This window comes from Papio anubis, chromosome 1 (genome assembly GCF_008728515.1).
Source record: "Papio anubis isolate 15944 chromosome 1, Panubis1.0, whole genome shotgun sequence".
NCBI lineage: Eukaryota > Metazoa > Chordata > Mammalia > Primates > Cercopithecidae > Papio > Papio anubis.
In genome coordinates, this window is record NC_044976.1 from 163,575,706 (window position 1) to 163,598,663 (window position 22,958).

The 22,958-nt window shown below is 35.2% G+C and overlaps 1 protein-coding gene across 5 annotated transcripts in view; it reads right to left on the reverse strand.

Moving 5' to 3' along the window:
• NEK7 (NIMA related kinase 7) overlaps positions 1-22,958 on the reverse strand; it is a 145,048-nt gene that overhangs the window by 76,223 nt on the left and 45,867 nt on the right. The window contains exons 2-3 of one of the 5 annotated variants that reach the window (XM_021929003.2): positions 2,741-2,837; positions 2,053-2,088 (exon numbers count right to left, since the gene is read on the reverse strand). The exons of 3 other annotated variants lie outside the window; for them this stretch is intronic. The gene's annotated coding sequence lies outside the window, so the exon portion shown is untranslated. The remainder of the gene's footprint in view (positions 1-2,052; positions 2,089-2,740; positions 2,838-22,958) is intronic. One more of the 5 variants, XM_003893351.5, reaches the window with a different exon arrangement.

Consider the following 22,958-nt stretch of genomic DNA (forward strand, 5'->3'; position numbering starts at 1 on the left):
GAGGCGGGTGGATCAGGAGGTCAGGAGATCAAGATCATCCTGTCTAACACCGTGAAATCCCGTCTCTACTAAAAATACAAAAAACTTAGCCAGGCGTGGTGGTGGGCACCTGTAGTCCCAGCTACTTGGGAGGCTGAGGCAGGAGAATGGTGTGAATCTGGGAGGGGGAGCTTGCAGTGAGCCGAGATGGCACCACTGCACTCCAGCCTGGGCTACAGAGCTAGACTCCGTCTCAAAAAAAAAAAAAAAAAAAAAAGAAATTCATAATTTTAATGTGGTCTAAGTAATTAATCTTTTTCTTTATGATTAATGCTTTGTGTACTATTTATGAATTATTTTTCTACTCTAAGTTCTCACATTATTTTCTAATGTAAGGTTTATTTTTATAACCTTTAATATTTAGATCTACAAACCATCTGGAATTAAGTTTTTTTAATGATATAAGTCAAAGTCAATCTTTGTTTTTCTTTACGGATATCCAACTGACCTCAAATGATACATTGAAAAGATTATCCTTTACCACACTGCACTGCTGCTATGTCATCTTTGTCATATACCAAATGATCATGTGTTTATATATATACACACACGTATATACACACACATATATGTATTTGCACTTTCTTTGCTGTTCCACTGGTCTATCTGCACTAACACCAATACTACACTATACAGTGTAGTACTGCCCTATAGTGTACATACTACACGTACTATTACTACTCTATATAAAACTACAGTATTAATTACTATAGCTTATTATAAAGTCTTGATATCTACTTAATTACATGTCTGATTTTAATACGAATTGTAAAATCAATCTGCTTGTTTCAATTTTCTAAAAAACTGCTCAGATTTTGATTGGGATTACATCAACCTTAAAGATCAATTTGGGGAGAACTGACATGTTAATAATATGGGGTTTTCAAACTCATGAACAGAGAATATCTCATTTATTTTAAGTTTCTTTCAATATGGCTTCCAGTTTCATTATACTGGTCTTTCACATCTCTTTTCAGATTATTTACTGTTTTATATTTTTTGATGCTACTATAAATGGTAGAGTTTTTAAATTCAATTTTCTGATGGTTATTAATGTATAGGAATAAAACATTTTTGCATATTGCCCCTGTATCTTGCAAAATTCCTAAACTTGCATATTAGTCCAAGTAGCTTTTTCTGTAGTTTTTTGCCTTACTACAATAGATAGACCCTCCAGTACAATGAATAGAAGTAGAGAGCAGACATCCTTTCCTTGCTCTTAATCTTAGGAAAAAAGTATTAAATCTGTCACCAGTATTATGTTAGCTATACATTTTCTATAGATGCCCTGATTTATCAGGTTGATAATTCCCTTCTATTGTTTGCTGGAAGTTTTTACAAAGAATAGATGTTAGATTTTTATAAAAAATTTTGCGTCTATGGAAATTATTACATGTTTTTACTTTTTTAATCTGTTAAAATGTTGAATTATGTTGATTCAATTTTGAATATTAAACCAGTATTCATTTCTGGGATGAACCCCACTTGGTCATGATAAATAATCATGTTTATACAGTATGGGATTCAAGGAGGGGAGGAGGATGAAGGATAATTCTAAAAGTGAATCCAAATACCTTTTAGTATGAAATCCAATATTAAAATCAGCATTTCATACCTAGTGTCCCACAGACAGTTTCACAAGATATTCCATGAAAAAAAAGAAAAGAGTTTCTTGGTCAAAGACCCCTATGAAATACTATTTTTTATATGAATCTCTCTTGAAGAGTCATAGTGAATAACATAGCAAAGGATCCAAGCAGGCCTGCAATTAGTAAAAGTTTTTTAACTTTCTTCTTTGCTTTGTTTTCTTTGTGTAACATTTTAAAATATCCCTCAGTCTGACTGATCCAAAGAAGACATTCTGAGAAATTCTGTGCTAGGTTATAATAAAGTGGGTTTGCTAGAGCTACTGATAAGTGACAATATCTAAGTAAATAAAATCATGAAAAAAGAAATACAAAACTCAAGGAAACTTAAAGTGTTTTACTCTAGAAGTCTACATAAAGAACTCACTTCTACGGTATCCTCATAAAGAAGGTCAAGGAGCCTCTGCACAGAAATAAAAGTCTCAATAAATTTCTCATATTGAATTTAAACTTAAAAAGAGTGAAAAAAAACCACAAACTGTGTTTTTCCTCTGCTCTCACACCACAACAATCACAATAAGACTTCTGTGACCAAATGTGTAGAGGTTTCTCTCCACACATCAAGCAAATAATCAGTTCTGCAGTGGACATTAGCTGGGTTTCTTCCAATTCAATTCCAACACTATCTTCCTGGAGATAGCACCAGATCCCACAAGCTAAGGGCTCAGTCCCACAAGACCACCGCCCCCTTTCCATCAGTTCTGGAACTTCTGACCAACCCACTTCAAGCTGGGGTTCCCATGACCCCCTCTTTGGGTTTATTTGCCAGAGCGGCTCACAGACCTCCGGAAGGGAAATACGTTTACTGGTCTATTATAAAGAATATTACAAAGCATACGGATGGAGAGATGCATGGGCAAGTATGGGGGAAGGGGTGCAGAGCTTCCATGCCCTCTGCAGACACAACACACTCCAGGAACCTCCAATGTGTTCAGTTATCCGGAAGCGCCCTGAACCCGGCCGCTTGGGCCTTTTGTGGAGATTTCATTGGCTAGGCATGATTGACAAACATACAGAAATGTGACTGGACAAAAAAGCTATGATCAAATACTAACAGACTGAGTGGGGAAACCCAGCGAGGCCTGTCTGTTCAGCTTCTTCTTGGCCTCTTTGTGCAGCATTCCTCCTCCAGAGTATGGGACAGAACCCCTTCTGAAATGATCAGACAGAGCAGGTCAGAAAATTTCTTTATGGCTGTCTCCAAGACAGAAAGGTGGGGGAAGACCCCTTCCTTCGGGAGAGAAAGAAGCAGGTGAGAGGGCAGGAGAAGGTCACAGAGAGAGATTGTTTTCTGAGACCTGCTTCTGAGCCCTGAGGCACCCCAATATTAGAACAAAAGGCTGTAACAGCATTATGGGAGTTATATGCAGGAACTATGGATGAAAACATATACCTATTACAGTAAGTACAATGAATAAAAATTATTTGCATAATACATCTAACATAATTCCATGTGACGCAATCTTGCTCTGCCGCCCAGGCTGGAGTGCAGTGGCGTGATCGTGGCTCACTGAAACCTCTGCCTCCTGGGTTCAAGTGATTCTCCTGCCTCAACCTCTTAAGTAGCTAGGATTACAGGCATGTGCCACCACACCCAGCTAAATTTTGTATTTTTAGTAGAGATAGGGTTTTACCATGTTGGTCAGGCTGGTCTGGAGCTCCTGACCTCAGGTGATCCACCCGCCTTGGCCTCCCAAAGTGCGGGCATTACAGGGGTGAGCCCCCACACCCAGCCTTCAGTGGGTTCTTAATGTTATTATAGAATATGTCAATGTTTACATACTGATTTAACACCATTACTTATGTCCTCAGAAGACCAAATAGTTTATCTTGTACCACTAATCCTTTCATAAATGGAAAGAAAAATATACTTTAATATATAACATATTTTAATATGCATTCAATCTTCCAGATTGTAAGTTCTATGTTTCAGGGACACATTTGTGTCATCCACAGCTGTATCACCAGTGCTTACATCAATACCTGGTACAAAATAGGTGGCTGAAGGAATATTTATTTAATGAATGAATGAATACATGCATGTCAAGAAAAATCAAGTAATTATTGCTACAAATTAAGTATAAAATCAATGACCAAAAAACTATCATCACATTTAACAAATCTGGCAACCAATCTTCAAACAAACAAACAAAACACTCCCCAAAGAAGGTGCTGCCTGAATTGGGTTTTAAATAATTAATAGGAAAAGATGAGCTAGGGAAGAGAGGAATTCTGAGAAGAGGAAAGAACACATCAAAACAGTAAAAAGTATAGTACACACCAATTTAAAAGTAATTTCAAATTAAAGTTGGTGAGTTGTGGGAGACAGTGGGTGGGGAATTAGTAGCAAAAGATTAATCTAAAAATACACAAGTGTCAGTTTATGGAAAAAAAAATTATGATATCCATTTGAAATGAGAGAGATATTGTTAGGTTTTAAGCAGCTGAAAGAGAGGGAAGTTCACTATCTTTGAAAGACAATCTTTCTAGCAATAGGACAGATGGGCACAACCACAAGCAAGAAAGCCAGTTAACAGGCTACTGCACCAATACAGACAAGAGATGACAAGAGTTACCATGAGGTACCTCTTAATCATCCTCCACCAGCTGTCAACACAACTAACCCACTTTCCTGAATGTTCTGTTCTTCACATCCTCCTGGTTTCTCTCCTAGCTATTCTAAGTTCCCTTTTCTATTTAACTTATACATGCTGGAGTCCTCCAAAACTTGAATCTTTTTTTTTTTTTTTTTTTTTTTTAACCTACACACTTTTCAAGTCGTCCAGGATAATGTCATTTAAATTTTTTATTTTTTATTTTTTGTAGAGATGGGGTCACACTATGTGGCCCAGGCTAGTCTAGAACTCCTAGGCTCAAGTGATCCTCCCACCTCAGCCTCCCAAAGTGCTGGGATTTCAGGAGTGAGTCACCATGACTGGCCAGGATCATGGCCTTGGAATACTACTGTTATATGGTTACTCTGAAATTTGTATCTTCACTGCAGGTATCTATCCTGAGCTCTGAACTACAAATACCTATATCTAACTGTCCACTTGGTGTTTCCACCGGAATAAAGGATTCCACCTCTCATGCACTACAAAACTTGCTTTTCCTCCAATCTTTTTTTTATTTCTACATGCATCACCATCTACTCAATTGACCCAGCCTCACAATTCTCAAACTTTTAGGTCTCCACATTTCTTTACCTGAGGTCTCTAAAGACCTTTTGTTTATGTGGGTTAAATCCATCTATATTCTCCATATTGGGAATTAAAACTCAGAAATTTAAAAAATACATACTAATTTATTTACCAATAGCATAAGCCCATTTTATCTATCTATCTATCTATCTATTTTATAAATAGCTACATTTTCCAAAAGTTAGTTAGAAGGGAAGAAGTGTCTTACATTTTGCAAACTTAATGTCTATCCTCATAGAAAAAGTTTCTGCATTCAATCTGTTGAGACACATTGTTTTGGTTGAAGTACAGACACATGTTGCTCAATGAAGAGGACATGTGCTAAGAAATATCTTCTTAGTTGATTTTGTCACTGTATGAACATCATGGAGTGTACTTCCACAAACCTAGATGGTATAACCTACTACACAGCTAGACTATATGGTATAACCTATTGCTCTTAGGCTACAAACCTGTATAGCATGTTATTATACTGAATACCATAGACAACTGAAACACATTGGTATTTGTGTATCTAAACATGGAAAAGGTAATGCATTGCACTACAAACATTACAACACCTATGATATCACTAGGCAATAGGAATTTTTCATCTTCATTATAATCTTAAGAAACCGTAAGTTTTATATGCAGTCCATAAAGCATCATTATGTGGCGCATGGATATATATTAAAAAATCTGTCCTTCCACAAATGTACAGGTGAAAAAAACAGAAGTATTTTAATAACCATTTTATATCACTGTAGATATTCTTCTTTCATACTATACCAAATTTGTCAGGTGGTAGGTTCCCAAACTGCAGTGTGCACACTCAAATCATTTCTATGAACCTTCATACTCTTAAAATCCAATAGTCTATCTTGCCCTTTGCATAGATCTTTATTATACAAGATTTTTTACATTGGTCATCTGAAAATTTTTAGTCCACTGAGTTATTCAGATCTTCTAAATGTTGGCTATTTCATTATACCATTTAAAAACTCACATTAGTCAAGATCACCACTAATCTCATCCAAAAAATCTTTAAATACCAAGAAGATGTCAAGGTCATACTGATGAATACAGGTTTTCCATAACTCTAATTTTCACTTTAAAAGTTCAAATATCATTAACAACAAATAATGTCAGTCGTTTTCCTTTAAAGGACAGGCAGTTTGTTTTCCTAAAAATATCTATGAAATGTCTGTCTGAATATTGTCTTGCTTTCAAGTAAACATGGTGTTCCATGAAAACAGTAGCTACTCACCTTGCTCTTCAAACAACTGCACAAATGCTTTTCCTTGAGAACTTTGATTTGCTGCAGTAGAACTTTAAGCGCACTTCCAATTTCACATATCATATTAAAGACATATACTCAAAAGCTGACATTTGATAAGAATAATACTCTTTTACCACTTCATCAAGGACATTTTAAAATGAAACTTGCTCCCTACGTTCAACACATCAGTAAGCATCATTTGTTCTACTTCCAAAATATACCTGAAATTTGTTCATCTTCCTCCATTACCACTAATACTACCCTACAAGTTATCATCATGTCTCTACCTGGGACTACCATAATGGCCTACTAATTGATCTCTCCTTTTCTACCATTCTCTCCAAAGTGATATTTTGAAACATAAATGAAATTATAACACTCTCATTGTTCTTAGAATAAAATTCAAACTCCTTTCTGAAGAACAGTAGAATTCTGTAAGTAACCTCCTGCCTGCCTCTCCCACATTACCAGCCCAGTCTCTCTTAATGAATGCCTTCCATCAGCACTAAACTCCTTTCTGTTCTTGAAATCTGTGAAATCCTTTCTGGCATCAGACCTTTGTATTTACCATCCTCTAGGCCCAGAATCCCTGAATGGCTAGTTCAAAATCAGCTCTATCCGAACTGCCCTCGCCAAAGTAATGTCCTGCCCCCACCCTGACCCTTGCTTGATTCATATCTTCACGCTTTAGTTTCTGCACAGGAATTATAACAATTTGTAATTGTCTTACTATTTACTTTTTTATTGTGTATCTCCTCTGCTATGATATAAGTAGCAGAGGATGAGACTGTCATTTTGTTCCCTGCTGTACTCATCAGCAAGCAGCTGGCATATAATGGACACTCAATAAACATCGCTGAATGAATAAAACATGAAAGGAAATGGAGAATAAAGGATCGATGTTAGCATTGCTTGTTTTGACTTTTAGGACTTGTGACTGATTAGATATGGTGGGTGATGGAAAATGGAAGTTAAAAATGATTCCACGATTTTAGCTTGGGGGAAACAGCACGTGGTGGTACCACCATCGAAAGTAGGTAATAGAGGGGAAATAAACATAGGGCAGGTGTCAGGAAGGACAAAATACATAATGAGATTCACACAGAAAAACCTAAGTTATTAGGAGAAAAACCATACAGAACAGTTTTATAATACTCAAAATTTCTTTGGGGAAGGGGAGTTCAATATATTGTCTTGAAATTCTCAAACCAATTAGTTGTTTATCACCTAAAGCTTTTTAGTGTGATTGACAAAAGTTCTCTTAAGCATATTATGGTAACCCCAAATATTTTAAGTACTACAAATATTTTCACATATATCCAGAAACTCAATGCACATTAAAGTAAAACAATCTTCTTACCCTATTATTGCATATGGTCACATATTTTATGGAAAATAAAAGAACAAAATTAGGAATCTGAATATCAGATACAAACGCTAATTAAATGACAAAACCATTTAGTTTAAAGACATCAGATCTGTTTGCCAGTGGATTGAATTTTCATAATTCATATGACCCTGATAAGAAAACTATTAAACAAAGTATAATATTCTGTATATATTACAAATAATACAGTCCTCAATGACACTATACTAGATAACATTATACTAGATAACTATCTTCATGTAAAAACTGCAATAACATTGTAACAGTTCCCTAAATGAAAATAATGCCTTTTCTAGTTCCCATATTTAATAAGTTAATTTTTCTAAAGCTAAAATTTTAAGATAATTACCAGCAAATTAAATCATGCTAAGTATATACTTTTTCCTGAATATTACTTGAATTGAAAAACTACAGCTAACATATTTACCTTAGCTAAAATCTTAATCAAAACAAGAAGCTTTAATCTACATCTATAGACATCTTCAGTGAATTTCATCTTTGAAATTTATTTTGCAGAAATTGACCTAAAATAAACCAATATACATTTCAAAACATTAATTTGATTCTTGGCCAATTATATAGCATTAAAACATGCAATACAAAAGTTTTTTTAATGAGGCTTAAAAATATGTTTTTAAGAAAAATCATTGGTGCATTTTACCTGTGATCATAATTTTTGTCAAAAAAACTTTATAATTGGACTTTAGGCAGAAAACAAATAATCATATTAAAGAATGTTAAACCAAAGAAAAATTATTCATGCTATATATACTTAATGAAGAAAGATTTAAAGAGCGGTTAATCTCATAATCTTTCAAATTCAACTTTTAACTTAAAATGTAAAGTAAATCCAATTTAACCAAGAATATCCATAGATTCTATTTGTTTAAATGCACTTCCTCTTTATGTTTCCAAAGATTATTTAAACAGACTTCCTCTTTATGCTTCCAAGTAATAATTCCATGATGCTATTAAAGTTTCCCTAAAATGAATTATTGACATAGTATGAAATCTTAAATATCAAACTATGTGCTTACCAATTTGAAGAGATTTCAAATAGAGCTTCAGAAGTTTTTAGTTTTCTGATTTTTTTCAGAATTCTAAAAAGTTGACGCATATTAGTCCCAACTTATTTAATAGTTTCCTTTTCTTGAAATAAAGTGCCTTTTCAACCTTCAAGGTTATTAATAAACTCTTCAATATTCCTTCCAGTTATATGTACCATTTAAATATTCTGAGAATATTAATAAGACACTTCATTGATTACAACTACAGCTCATAAATAACAAAAAAATCAATCATATTTAAATAGCAACACTACTCCCATCCAAAGGAAAATTATTGATTGAGCTATATGTACATGTGATACCTAAAAAATGAAAGGGTATCATGGAAACTTTATGGTGACTGATACTTGGCAGAGTCTGAACACTCAAATCCAGAACTAATATTTTTCTTGGCCCCAAGTCACCATTCAGCAGGAATATTCCTGACCTCACTTTCCTGCCTCCATTTAACTGAGTCATCCAGTACTTCCCATAATCAAGCAAGTGACATGTCTATATCAGACAACACAAAAAAATAAGTGTTTAGAGTTGATAGCTCATTCTTACATTTCTGTGTTATGATGAATGAGTTTTTAAGAACTACTAGGATAACTATCAGATCTTTGAAAAGAACGATGAATGTTTCTAGTATCCCAGTCTCAACATTTATAGTTAAACACATTAAACTAACCTACTACCAACCTTGGTGTCTAAAGCCCTTCTCCACTTAAAGGAATTAGGGTTCTTTGGAGAAATAATTGGTTCCAGGACCCAGGGTGAGAAAGTACAAGCTGAGCCTGAAACGTTTTGTTGTGCCAAAGACAAGGTAGTATTCAAAGAACAATGTGGACATGTCAAAAAGACACAAAAGCCAGCTTGAATGGGTTCCCGTCAGCCACATTTGGCACAATTTGAGAGTAACAAATCCATTGAATAAAGTAAGAACCCATGAGCTGATAACAATATAAATTAATAAATAGTGAAAAGGGGGAACCTACTTCTTACAAAAGAATGCCACCTAATAAAGAAAGAACACTGGGATTTAAAATTCAGTATTTCCTGGTCATCACAGAAATAACTAATTCAGGCAAGAATCATCAATGGATGACTAGTGCAGCAAAGTTTTTACAGTGTCTCACAGTATTTCCCACCCTCCCCCCAAAAACAATTATTTTTATTACAACATTTTAATGCAATTATTATTATTAATTACAAAGGGAAAAAGAGTGATTTCATAGTAGAGAGCCTGGCAGACATCACATTAGCCAAATAATCAAAAGTTAACATCACCAGTAATGGGACATGCAGATATGTGCCTCCAAATACAATGCACTGAGCAGAAAACATCACCTCTGTGATATTACTGCCAAAAATGTAAACCATGAATTGTTTCAACTATTTAAATTGACAAATAAAAATTCTATATATTTTATACAATAATGTTTTAAAATGTGTATATAGTGGTGAAGTCTAGGATTTTAATGCACCTGCCACTGGAGTAGTGTATATTGTACCCAAAAAGTAGTTTTTCATCCCTCACATCCCTCCCACCCTTCCCCATTCTGAGTCTCCAATGTCCATTATCCCACACTGTATGCCTTTGTGTACCCATAACTAGGCTCCTACTTATAAGTAAGAACATGCAGTATTTGATTTTTGATTCCTCAGTTACTTCATCTAGAATAATGCCCTCCAGTTCCATCCAAGTTGCTGCAAAAGACATTATTTCATTGTTACAGCTGAGTAGTATTCTACACACACACACACACACACACACATATACACATATATATACACACATTTTAATATATTATTATATAAAATACACATAAACTTAATTATAAACATGTTTATGTAAATATATATAAATTTAATATATAGATATATATAAAACATATATACACACGCACACCACATTTCTTTATCCATTCATCAGCTGAGGGGTACTTGGGTTGATTCCATTTCTTTGCAATTATAAATTGTGCTGTAATAAACATATACATGCAAGTATCTTTTTGATACACTGACTTCTTTTCCTTTGGGTAGACATCCATCAGTGGAATTGCTAGATCAAATAGATTTACTTTGAGTTCTTTGAGATATTTCCATACTGCTTTCCATAGAGGTGGTACTGATTTACATTCCCACCAGCAGTGTGTAAGTGTTCCTTTTTTACCACATCCATGCTAGAATCTATGACTTTTAAAATAATGGCCATTCTGGCTGGGGTAAGGTGGCATCTCATTATGGTTTTAATTTGCATTTCCCTGATAATAAGTGATGTTGGGAATTTTTTCATATTTGTTGGCCACTTGTATATCTTCTTTTGAGAAATGTCTATTCATGTTTTTTTGTTTTGTTTTGTTAATCTTTTAATTACATTTTTTTTCTTGCTGATTTGAGTTCTTTGTATATTCTGCATATCGGTCCTTTTGGGTTCATAATTTGCAAATATTTTCTCCCATTCTACAGGATGTCTATTCTGATGATTATTTCTTTTGCTGTATAGAAGTTTTTAAATTTAATTTGGTACCATTTATTTATTTTGTTGCAGTTGAAGTTGTTTTTGGAGTCTTCATCATAAATTCGTTGCCTAGGTCAATGTCCAGAAGAGTTTTCCTTAGGTTTTCTTCTAGAATTTTTACAGTTTCAGGTCTCGGATTTAAATCTTTTTTTTTTTTTTTTTTTTTGAGGCGGAGTCTCGCTCTGTCGCCCAGGCTGGAGTGCAGTGGCCAGATCTCAGCTCACTGCAAGCTCCGCCTCCTGGGTTTACGCCATTCTCCTGCCTCAGCCTCCCGAGTAGCTGGGACTACAGGCGCCCGCCACCTCGCCCGGCTAGTTTTTTGTATTTTTAGTAGAGACGGGGTTTCACCGTGTTAGCCAGGATGGTCTTGATCTCCTGACCTCGTGATCCGCCCGTCTCGGCCTCCCAAAGTGCTGGGATTACAGGCTTGAGCCACCGTGCCCGGCCGGATTTAAATCTTTAATCCATTTTGAGTTAACTTTTGTAATATGGTGAGAGATAGGGATCCAGTTTCATTTTTCTACATGTGGCTATCCAGTTTTCCCAGCGCCATTAATCAAATAGGATGTCCATTTCTCAATTTATGTTTTTGTATTCTTTGTTGAAGATCAGTTCATTGTAAGTGTCTGTCTTTATTTCGGGGTTTGCTATTCTGTTCCATTAGTCTTTGCATCTACTTTTATACCAGTACCATGTAGCTTGGATTACTATAGCCTTGTAGTATGATTTGAAGTCAGGTAATGTAATGCTTCCAGACTTATGCTTTTGTCTTAGGACTGCTTTAGCTATTTGGGCTTTTTGGTTCCATATAAACTAGAGGATTGTTTTTCCTAATTCTGTGAAAATGATATTGGTATTTTCATAGGAATTTCATAGGACTGCTTTGGGCAGTATGGTCATTTTCACAATATTGATTCTTTCAATCCCTGAGCATGGGATGTATTTTCATTTGTTTTGTTTATTTCAGCAGTGTTTTGTAGTTCTCCTTGTAGAGATCTTTCACCTACTTGGTTAAGTATATTCCTAGGCTTGGAGCTTTTTTTTTTTTTTTTTTTTTGTAGGTAGGTATTGTAAAAGGGATTGACTCCTTCATTTAATTATTAGCCTGTTCATTGTTGGTGTATAGCAGTGTTACTGATTCCTATACAATGATTTTGTAACTTGATACTTAATTCATTTATCAGATCTAGGAGTGTTTTGGAGAAGTCTTTGGGGTTTTCCGGTATAAGATCATATAATCAGCACACAGAGACAGTTTGACTTCCTCTTTTCCAATCTGGATGTGCTTTATTTCCGTCTCTTGCCTGATAGCTCTGGCTAAGTCTTCAAGTACTATATTGAATAGAAGTGGTGAAAGTAGGCATTCTTATCTTGTTCCAGTTCTTAGGGGGAATGCTTTCAACTCTGTCCCATTCAGAATGATGTTGGCTGTGGGTTTATCATATATGGCTTTTATTATTTTGAGGTATGTTTCTTTATGCCTAGTTTGTTGAGGGTTTTTATCATAAGGAGATGCTGGCTTTTATCAAATGCTTTTTCTGCATCTACTGAGATGATTATATGGTTTTGTTTTCAATTCTGTTCATGTGATCAATCTTATTTATTGACTTACTGCGTTGAACCATCCCTGCAACCCACTTGATCATGGTGAATTTTTATTTATTTATTTATTTATTTATTTATTTATTTATATATTTACTTACTTATTTATTTTTGATGTGCTGTTGAGTTTGGTTTGCTAACACTTTGTTGAGGAGTTTTGCATCTGTGTTTTACAAATACTGGTCCATAGTTTACTTTTTCAGTTATGTCCTTTCCTGGCTTTGATATCAGGGTGACATTGGCTTCATAAAATGAGTTAAGAAGGATTCCCTCCTCAATCTTTAGAAAACAGTTTCAGTACACTGGGTACTAATTCTTCTTTGAATGTCTGGTAGAATTTGTCTGTGAATCTATGAGGCCCTGGGCTTATTTTTCTTGGCAGTTGTTTTTTGGTTATTTAATGACTGATTCAATCTCATTGCTTGAGATTGGTCTGTTCAGAATTTCTATTTCTTCCTGATTCAATCTAGGAGGGCTGTCTTTTTCTAGGAATTTAATCAATTTCCTCTAGGTTTTCTAGTTTGTGCACATAAGGTGTTCATAGTAATATCAAATGATCTTTTGTATTTCTGTGATATTGATTGTAATGTCTCCAGTTTCACTTTTAATTGAGCTTATTTGGATCTTCGCTCTTCTTTTCCTGGTCAATCTAGCTAGTGGCCTATCGATTTTATATTTTCAAGTAACCAGCTTTTTGTTTCATTATCTTTTGTACTTTTGTTTGTTTGTTTGTTCCAATTTCATTTAGTTCTGCCCTGATCTTTGTTACTTCTTTTCTTCTGCTAGCTTGGGTTTGGTTTGTTCCTGTTTCTCTAAGAAGGTGTGATATTGGGTTGTCAATTTGTGATCTTTCAGACTTTTTGATGTAGACATTTAGCACTATAAACTTTCCTCTTAACACTGTCTTTGCTGTATCCTGGAGATTTTGATAACTTGTGCCACTGTTATCATCCATTTTGAAGAGTATTTAAATTTCCATCTTGATCTCATGGTTAACCCAAAAATCATTCAGAAGCAGACTGTTTAATTTCCATGTATTTGTACAGATTTGACGGTTCCTTCTGGAATTGATTTCTAGTTTTATTTTGCTGTGGTCTGTGGTCTGAGAATATACTTGATGTGATTTCTACTTTTATAAATTTATTGAGACTCAAATTTTGTGGTCTATCATATGATCTATCTTGGAGAATGTGTTATACCTTGTGCTGATGAGAAAAATGTATATTCTGCAGTTCTTGGGTAGAATGTTCTGTGAATATCTATTAGGTTCACTCGTTTACAGTGCAGCTTCATTTTTTCTAGAGTGCTGTTTAAGTCCAGTGTTTCTTTGTTGAATTTCTGCTTCAATGATCTGTCTAGTACTGTCAGTGGAGTGTTAAAGTCCCCACTATTGTTGTGTTGCTACCTCTTTTCTTTAATCTAGTGGTATTGCTTTATGATCTGGGAACTCCAGAGTTGGGTACATATTTGTTTAGGATTGTTATATCTTCTTGTTGAATTGATCCCTTTCATCATCCTATAATGATGCTTTTCTTTTTTTACTGTTATTGCTTTAAATACTATTTTATCTGATATAAGAATAGCTATTCCTGCTTGCTTTTAGTTTCCATTTGCATGAAATATCTTTTTCCACTCCTTTACCTTAAGTCCACAAGAATCCTTATGTGTTAGGCGTGTCTCCTGAAAACAATACTTATTTGGCTTTTGATTTGTATCCATTCTGCCAGTCTGTATCTTTTAGGTAAGAGGTGTCCAAGATTGGCTAAGTAAGCCAATCTTTTGGCTTACTTAGGCCACAACGGAAGAAGAATTGTCTTGGGTCACCCATAAACTAACGATAGCTGATGAGCAAAATAAAAATAAATAAAATAAAAATGCAAAAATATTTATAATGTTTTAAGAAAGTTTAAGAATTTGTGTTGGGCTGCATTCAAAGCAATCCCAGACCACATGTAGCGCATGGGATGTGGATTGGACAAGCTTGTTTTATGTGGAGCATTTAAACCATTTACATTTAATATTAATATTGAGATGTGAGGTACTGTTCCAGTCATCATGTTGTTACCTAGTGACTTTGTTCTCTTCATTTTGTTATTGTTTTATAAGCCTTGTGAATTTTATGCTTTCAGGGGTTTCCATTCTCATGTATATCAACCTTTTGTTTCAAGATTTAGAATTCCGTTTAGAATTTCTTGCATGGCTGGTCTAGTATTGACAAATTCCTTCAGCATTTGTGTGTCTGAGAAAGACTGTTTGTCCTTCATTAATAAAAACTAGTTTTGCTCAATACAAAATTCTTGGTTGTCAATTATTCTTTTTATGGAGACTAAAGATAGGACCCCAATCCCTTCTGGCCTATAAGGTTTCTGCTGAGAACTCTGCTGTTCATCTTATATGGCTTCCATTGTAGGTTGCCTGATGTTTTTGTCTTACCATTGTTAGAATTCTATCTTTCAAATTGACTTTAGGTAGCCTAACGACTATATGCTTTGATGATATTCCTCTTGTAATAAGTCTACCAGGAGTTCTCTGCGTTTCTTGTATTTACATTTCTAAATCTCTAGTAAGGCCAGAGAAGTTTTCCTCAATTATTCCCTCAAATAGGTTTTCCAAACTTTGTTTTTTCTTCTCCTTCAGAAATACCTATAATTCTTAGGTTTGGCCATTTTATATAATCCCATATTTCTTGGAGACCTTTTGTTCATTTCTCTTAATTCTTTGTCCTTTATTTTTGTATGACTGCGTTAATTTGAAAGCCTTGACTTCAAGCTCTGAAATTCTTTCTTCTACTTGGTCTAGTCTATTGTTAAAACTTTCCATTGCATTTTGTAGTTCCCTAAATGTGTCTTTCTTTTCAAGAAGTTCTGATTGATTTTTCATTAAAATATCCATCTCTTCAGAAAATTTTCATCCATATCCAGAATAGTTTTAAAAACTTATGTTGGTTTGCATCTCTCTCTCATAGTTCCTTGAGTAACTTAATAATCAACCTTTTGAATTCTTTGCCTGGTATTTCGAAGATCTCATCTTGATTTGGATCCACTGCTGGAAAGTTACTGTGATCTTCTAGGGGTGTTATAGAATCCTATTTTTTCATATTCCCAGAATTATTTTTCAGATTCCTTCTCAACTGGGTAAACTATTTCTACTAATTATTTTTGTATTTTATTTTTTATTCATTGGGTTTTATTTCCCCCATGACGATGTGAATTCACTGTCATCTAGCTTCAGCTCTGGGGGCTTTCAGTAGCAAAGACTGTATGAATTCCTTGGTTACAGAGAACCTTTGTGCAAGATGCTGGCTTTCTCAGATGATGGTTATAGTAGCAATGTGCTGGGTGTATGAGCAGATTCACTGGCTCCTGTGGGGCCAGAATAGCGGAGGTCTCATGAAGCTTATTTCAGTCCCCAATGGTGTGCATTTTTAAAAAAAGTTTTCTCCAATATTTTATTCACTGGGTTGAACAGTTCAGGCTTCAGGCTAGTAGGACATGCCCATGGGTAAAACTGGCTGTAGCTAAAGCAGGTGATAAATGCAATATCCCAACAGTGGGCAATATCTCAATGGTAGGCAGAGGTCGCACTCTTGACAGAGGTGGCTGGGGAAGTGCTCAGTGAAATCCACTGATGTCTTTCGGGGGAAAGAAGGAAGGCACCACAGCACTCCTTCCAGGCCAGCAGGAAAGCGATCCACCTCCCAGTAACACTCCTAAACCAGTGTTCTGGCTATTGAGATCAGACAGGCACCTCATTTCATCTGCAGGAATGCTGATGTTCCATGTAGAGAGGGGTTGTGACTCTACCTCTCACACAAGACTGAATGTGTAGAGTGCTCCTCCTGAGGATAGAGTAACCCTGAAGTGTTCCAGGAAGGCTGTCCACAGATGCACCCACGCCGAGCTCCTGTGGGAGAAGCCCCAGTTGTTTCTGCAGTGGTATAACTGCAGGAGGTGAGGCAGGAGGATCACTTGAACCCAGGGATTTAAAGTTACGGTAAGCTATGATAACACCACTGAACTCCAGCCTAAGTGACAGAGTAGGACCCTATCTCTAAAAAAATAAAAATAGGACAGACATGGTGTTCAGAGCTGTAATCCTAGCACCTTGGGAGGCCCAGGCAGGCAGATTGCCTGAGCTCAGGAGTTCAAGACCAGCCTAGGCAACACGGTGAAACCCTGTCTCTACTAAAGTACAAAAAATAGCCAGGAATGGTGGCAGGCGCCTGTAGTCCCAGCTACTAGGGAGGGTGAGGCATGAGAATTGCTTGAACCCAGGAGGCAGAGGTTGCATTAAGTCGAGAACATGCCACTGCACTCCAGCCTGGGTGACACAGACTCCATCTCCAAATAAATAAATAAATATATATATAAATAAATATTAGACCCGGCATGGTAGCTCATACCTGTAATCCCAGGCACTTTGGAAGGACAAAGCAGGAGGATCGCTTGAGCCTAGGAATTCACGACCAGCCTGGGCAACATAGCGAGACTCCATCTTTGTTATTAAAAAAAAAAGAGAGAGAGAGAGAGAGAAAGTAAAAGAAAGAAAAATTAAAATTAAATGTTTTAGTGATATTTTAAAATGTATGAAATATAATATGAAATGAAAAACTAAGACTCAAAAACAAATTTCCATATTCTATGTACTCAAAAGATATTGTTCTTATCATTATCAAAATTACATTTAGTTAATTGCATAGTTATTTGTTGAAGCTATCTACCTTGCCAAAATATAAGCCAAATAAGGTTAGGAAATTCTTTTATGTATCACTTTATCCCTACAGTGCTTGGAACAGGGATAAACATATAGTAAATAAATATTTGCTGAATTATTCTAATAAGAATTTGGAATATATTAAATCAAAAACAGCACTTTGCATAATGAATTGTACAAAATTATCTTAACACTGTTTTTAAGAAAAGCACATTTGTATGTGTATATGGGTATGGAAGAGTATAGGCAATCTTTGCGTTCATAGTGACAAGATAGTTCAGACAAGTTCTCCAAGGACAGTTTTACCAAAAAAAAAAAGTATACATATATACACATACATATGTGTCATATGTGTATATTATGTGTATACATGTGTGTGCATATATACTTGTGTGTGCGTATATATATATATATGCTTTAATGCATCACAGAGCTAAAGAAATAGAGACAAATTAGCGGTCCAGAGTATTGAAGGGCTGAAGGAAGCCAAGAAAAGCGAACCCAACATCTAAGCATGTTTTTTCCACTGACTGTTATGCAGATTGCGGAAATGCAGTTGAGATGCTAAGAGGCTGTATGGCATTTCTCTCTTGGAAACAGAGAAACAGAAATTGTAGTCTAGAGTTCAACAAGGGCCACCGTGAACATCCCTATGATTTGGCTAAGGACTTCGAAAGCCTTAAACATCATAAACAAGCCTTCTCACAGCATTAAATTATCTCAAATACTAAAATTATCTTAATTGACAAAAGCTGTATATATTTATCATACATATTCTGAAATATGCACACATTGTGCAATAGCTCAATCAAGCTGCTATTATTATTATATTATTAATGCATTTAATTAATAAATGCATTACCAGTCTGGGCAACATAGGGAGACGTGGTCTCTACTAAAAATAAAAATAATTAACTGGGCGTGGTGGCAGGTGCCTGTGGTCCCAGCTCCTCAGGAGGCTGAGGTGGGAGTATTGCATGAGTTTGGGAGGTCAAGGTTGCAGTACCAATCGTACCACTGCATTTCAGATTGGGTGACAGGGCAAGACCCTGTCCCAAAATAAACAAACAAAACACATTATACTTCATACATTTATTCAAACCCTAAAATTAAAGTGATTTCTGATAGCTCCTGCCCCCAGCTACCCAGACAAAAAGTAAAAATTATCTGAAGGAAGATAATATCTTAGGCTCCAGATTATTTGTACAAACAATTTTGCACATACAATATCCAATACATCATGAAAAAGAGCCAGGCACTCAAGCAAGTAAGACTACATGAACACAAAATAGCAAAGAGAATAGGCAGAATCAAAATGACCTCAGATAGAAGGCTAAAGATATAGGGAGAAATGTTAAATGAAGAGCATGGCAACAAGGCAAATTTAATTAAACATCTATATGAAAACATAGATAAAAGTGATTGCCATGTTAGAAATGTATCTAAAATTGAAATACATGAAACCAATACATAAATAGAGAGATAAATGAAGTTAAAGTGTTCTAAGGGTTCTATTAGGATGTCTGGGAAAAGAAAAAGTATATTAACATTATTTCATTTTTATTTTTCAGTCTATGTACCTTTCTTAATATTTATTTTTAGAACTTTTTAAATTAAGGTATAACTTATATACAATTAAATTGCCATTTTAATGTACAATTTCTACAAGTTTGACAAACTCAGTAATGAAATCAACCACTAGAATCAAAATATAGAACAGTTCCATCAGCCCATAGAAGTCTCCTGTGTCCTTTCAATGTCAAACCCTCCTCCAATCCTTGACAACTACTAATCTGTATTCTGTCCCTACAGTTTTATTTTTTCTAGGATGTCATATAAATGAAGCCTTTTGAATGTGACTTCTTGAAATTAGCATGGTGCATTTCAGATTCATCAACGTTATAGTTTGTTCATTTTTATGGCTGAGTACTACTCCATTGAATGGACGTATCTCAATATTCATTCTCCAACTGAGGGGGGTCTGCATTGTTTCAAGTTCAGGATAATTATGAATAAAGCCATTATAAACATTTGCATACAGGTCCACACATAAGTTTTTAATGCACTCTACACTCTGGTAAATACCTAGGAATCAAATTGTTGGGCAGCATTAGATTTAATAAGTTAAGGATAAATGTAAAATAGCAGGTCTTTATTTGGTATAAGAAACAAAACAGAGAGAATGAAAGTATCTCAGACTGGCCTGAATTATCACATACCTTCTTTGCGGTCTCAGTGATGTTCCTGTCACTCATTATTTTATTGCTTCCTACTCTAATAAGATTATCAAAAATATTGCATATCATATTTGCCTACTGAATTTGTATTTTCATCAATTCATCAAATGAGAAAGAAGAAAAAAGTAATAGGATTTCTAATAAAAATTGTGACAAATTGAGAAATGTAATGAACCTTTCAATTCTTTGAAAAAGTAGACATTACCTTCCCCTGACTATTCACTGAAGTAGAATGGACTTAAAATGAAATCTTAAATTGTATGCTGAAAGCATATAAATGCCATATTTTCATCAGAAAATTAAGCCCACTATGAGGACAGTTGTTTATGAATTCCTACTCCTATTTCTATAAAATGCCTATGGTTATTAACTAATCAATATGAATGGAATACTGAAAAATGTATAACATATAACCATAGAAATACTAAAACTGTTAAATATAAGCTTATTGATATAGGATAATTTATATAAAAAAATTTTTCAAGGCACTGAAATGAGAAACAGTTCACAGCACTTGTCTTTTTCTTTAAATCTTTCTGGAGTTGTTGCTGTATTTCAGACATATTCTCCAAAACATCTGATCATTTCCCAATAAGGCAATATACTGAGAAAGGAAGATTCTACATTAGAATGCAGGCAAGTGTTACTAAAATATCAATTTAAAGTTGTTTTACACTGCAGCATCACTAAAAAGTAATAAAATAAAGTTTGAGATAATCAGGATTAATGTTTTTTATTTTGGTTCTTGCTGATACCTGCTGGTTCAATTTTATCTTCTTCTTTACTATACATTGATATGTTAAGAGTTCTAAATACAAAGGCTTGTAGCACATAAAACAGAATCTTTAAACAAGGGACCACTGACCCCAAAACGAAATGAGCACATATCAACCAATCACTTCCCGTATCCACTGATTTTTATTGAAATCAGTGTTATGGCTATTACTGTAACTCACTCCCTAATGAATGTACTTAATTCGAAGTCTCTGTTACCTAAATTTTGATTCTGCCTCATTACTTAATTCTGAGACTTAATTCTGAAACTAAAGTTACAGTTTTTTTTTAAACTTAAACTGCAAAAGCCAGTGGGCCATATTAATAGAACTCAAAAACACAAAAATGTGGATGTCTTTAAAAATATTACACAAGGTACTACTTTTGTTTGTTTAAGCAAATCCCAAATCCTATACTGATGAAATAAGACAACAGATAACATATTATCCTTACTAAATCCTTAAAATTTTACTTTCTTCTTTCCCTTCTCTTTCCCCCCTCTTTCCCCCTAAACCCACTCTAACACAATGGAAGAGACGTGGTACTTTCCTCTTTCTAAAAACTTCTGTTTCATATTCCTAACATTAAAAAATATATACATTTTAAAAACTGACTTTAAAGGGAAAAATGCTATAGTAAGCTGCCTTTTTACTTATATTTTTCCTGGTTCTTACTCTCTATAACTTTGCAAACCTAATAAGAAATAGACTGCATATACCATTATTAAACAGGCAAAAGGATTAGCTCAAATCCGAACCTGTACTTTAGGATGTGTATGAGAAAGCAAAAAAAAAAAAAAAAAGTGTGCAGTGTATGTCATGAGTAAATACTTTTCATTTATTAATTCATTTATTAATTACACATTAAATCTGTTTCTCCCAGAGCAAATACAGTTATTTAAACCTAATTATTTTGGGCCAGGTAATCCTGAGTGCGTACTATGAACAAGTAGTTCACACCCGTGCTTGGCTATCAGAATCACCCGTGGAGCTTTTTTTATTTTAAATATAGCTGCTTGGGCCACCCAACACCTCCACCCCTGATTATGACTAGATAAGTCTGATAGAACCTACATTTCTGTATTTCAAAATAAATAAAAAGGTACACAGATGATTATCATGCACAGTTAGGTTTGAGACTGACACAGTATTTTCATTTAATAGGAGTTCACTCTATTTTCAGTTTAGTTCTTTGCATCCAGATGTATCACTGAAAGTGATGCGCACTTGGCAATGCCTGCCAAAACTGCCACTGTTTTTGGCCCCACTAATAAAGCTGTTTTAGACTCAGGCAAAGAACATGAAAGATGCAGCTCATGCTCAGTGCCTTTCTGAGTCTAAATTGGATCCCCAAAAAAAGCAATGGGGCTTTTATTCAAAGACAATGAATGATGACTTAGTGGAAGTAGGAGAAGAAGGAAGGGAGGAAGGGGAGCAGCACCAGTAGCAGGGGCCTGGACTATTACTGGGGCATTTTAGTTGTTGTTAATATTGTTGTTATTATATGTTACATTTTAAAAGAACAAGGAAAACTGGGAAGGAGCTCAAACATCCCTCCCAGGCACACGTGGATGTCTCTTGAATATCTCCCCATTCCTTTTTTAAAACAGATCTCAAATCACATTAGTTACAAATCTATAATGAAATGTGTTTTATTCCTCAAATTGCAATGTTTGGAATAGTTATTTCAGCCAATATCTGTAAGTGAAATACCTGAGTTTCATTTTTAAAATAACAAACACAGATGCAACCTATTGAACTTTAAAAACAAAAAGAAATCAAGCATCTCAACATATGCCAGTTTAGGAGCTATGACAACATTACAGCACAGCAAAAAATAAGTGTTATGACTTGCTCTCATATTTATTTTTTATTTTTGTATTATTCTTTTGTATCAGAGTCTTACTCTGTCGCATGGGCTGGAGTGCAGTGGTGCAATCATGGCTCACTGCAGCCTCTAACTCCTGGGCTCAAGAGATCCTCCCGCTCCAGCCTCCCGGGTAGCTGGGATCACAAGGCACATGCCACATGCTCAGCTAATTTTTAAGAATATTTTTTGTAAAGGCAGGATCTCACTATGTTGCCGAGGCTAGTCTCAAACTCCTGGCCTCAAGTCATCCTCCCACATCAGGCTCCCAAAGTGCTGGGATATGGTCATGAGCCACTGCAACTGGCCCCTCTCATCTCTAAAGTTTTCCATTGTATCCTCAAAATACAAAGATTACTACTTTCCCGAAAAGGATCTATGAAAAAATATTTTACAAAAGCAAACAGGAAGGAAGGAAACCAAAAAAACCCAAATGAATTCAACCTGTGTCACTTTCTAGGCCACAGGTCAAACCAATGCCTCTTTTTCTGAGCTCTCATTATTAGCAGCCCCTGCTTTAGATGTGGGGGTGAGGTTCATTCTGTTAGTTTTATTATTTCTGTCATGACTGCTCCTGTTTTTACTGATCAGGAACTGTTTTCAAACACATGATGTTACTTCTCACAGTCCTCACTGGATGAAAAGGGGCTTTATTCTCCAAAATTC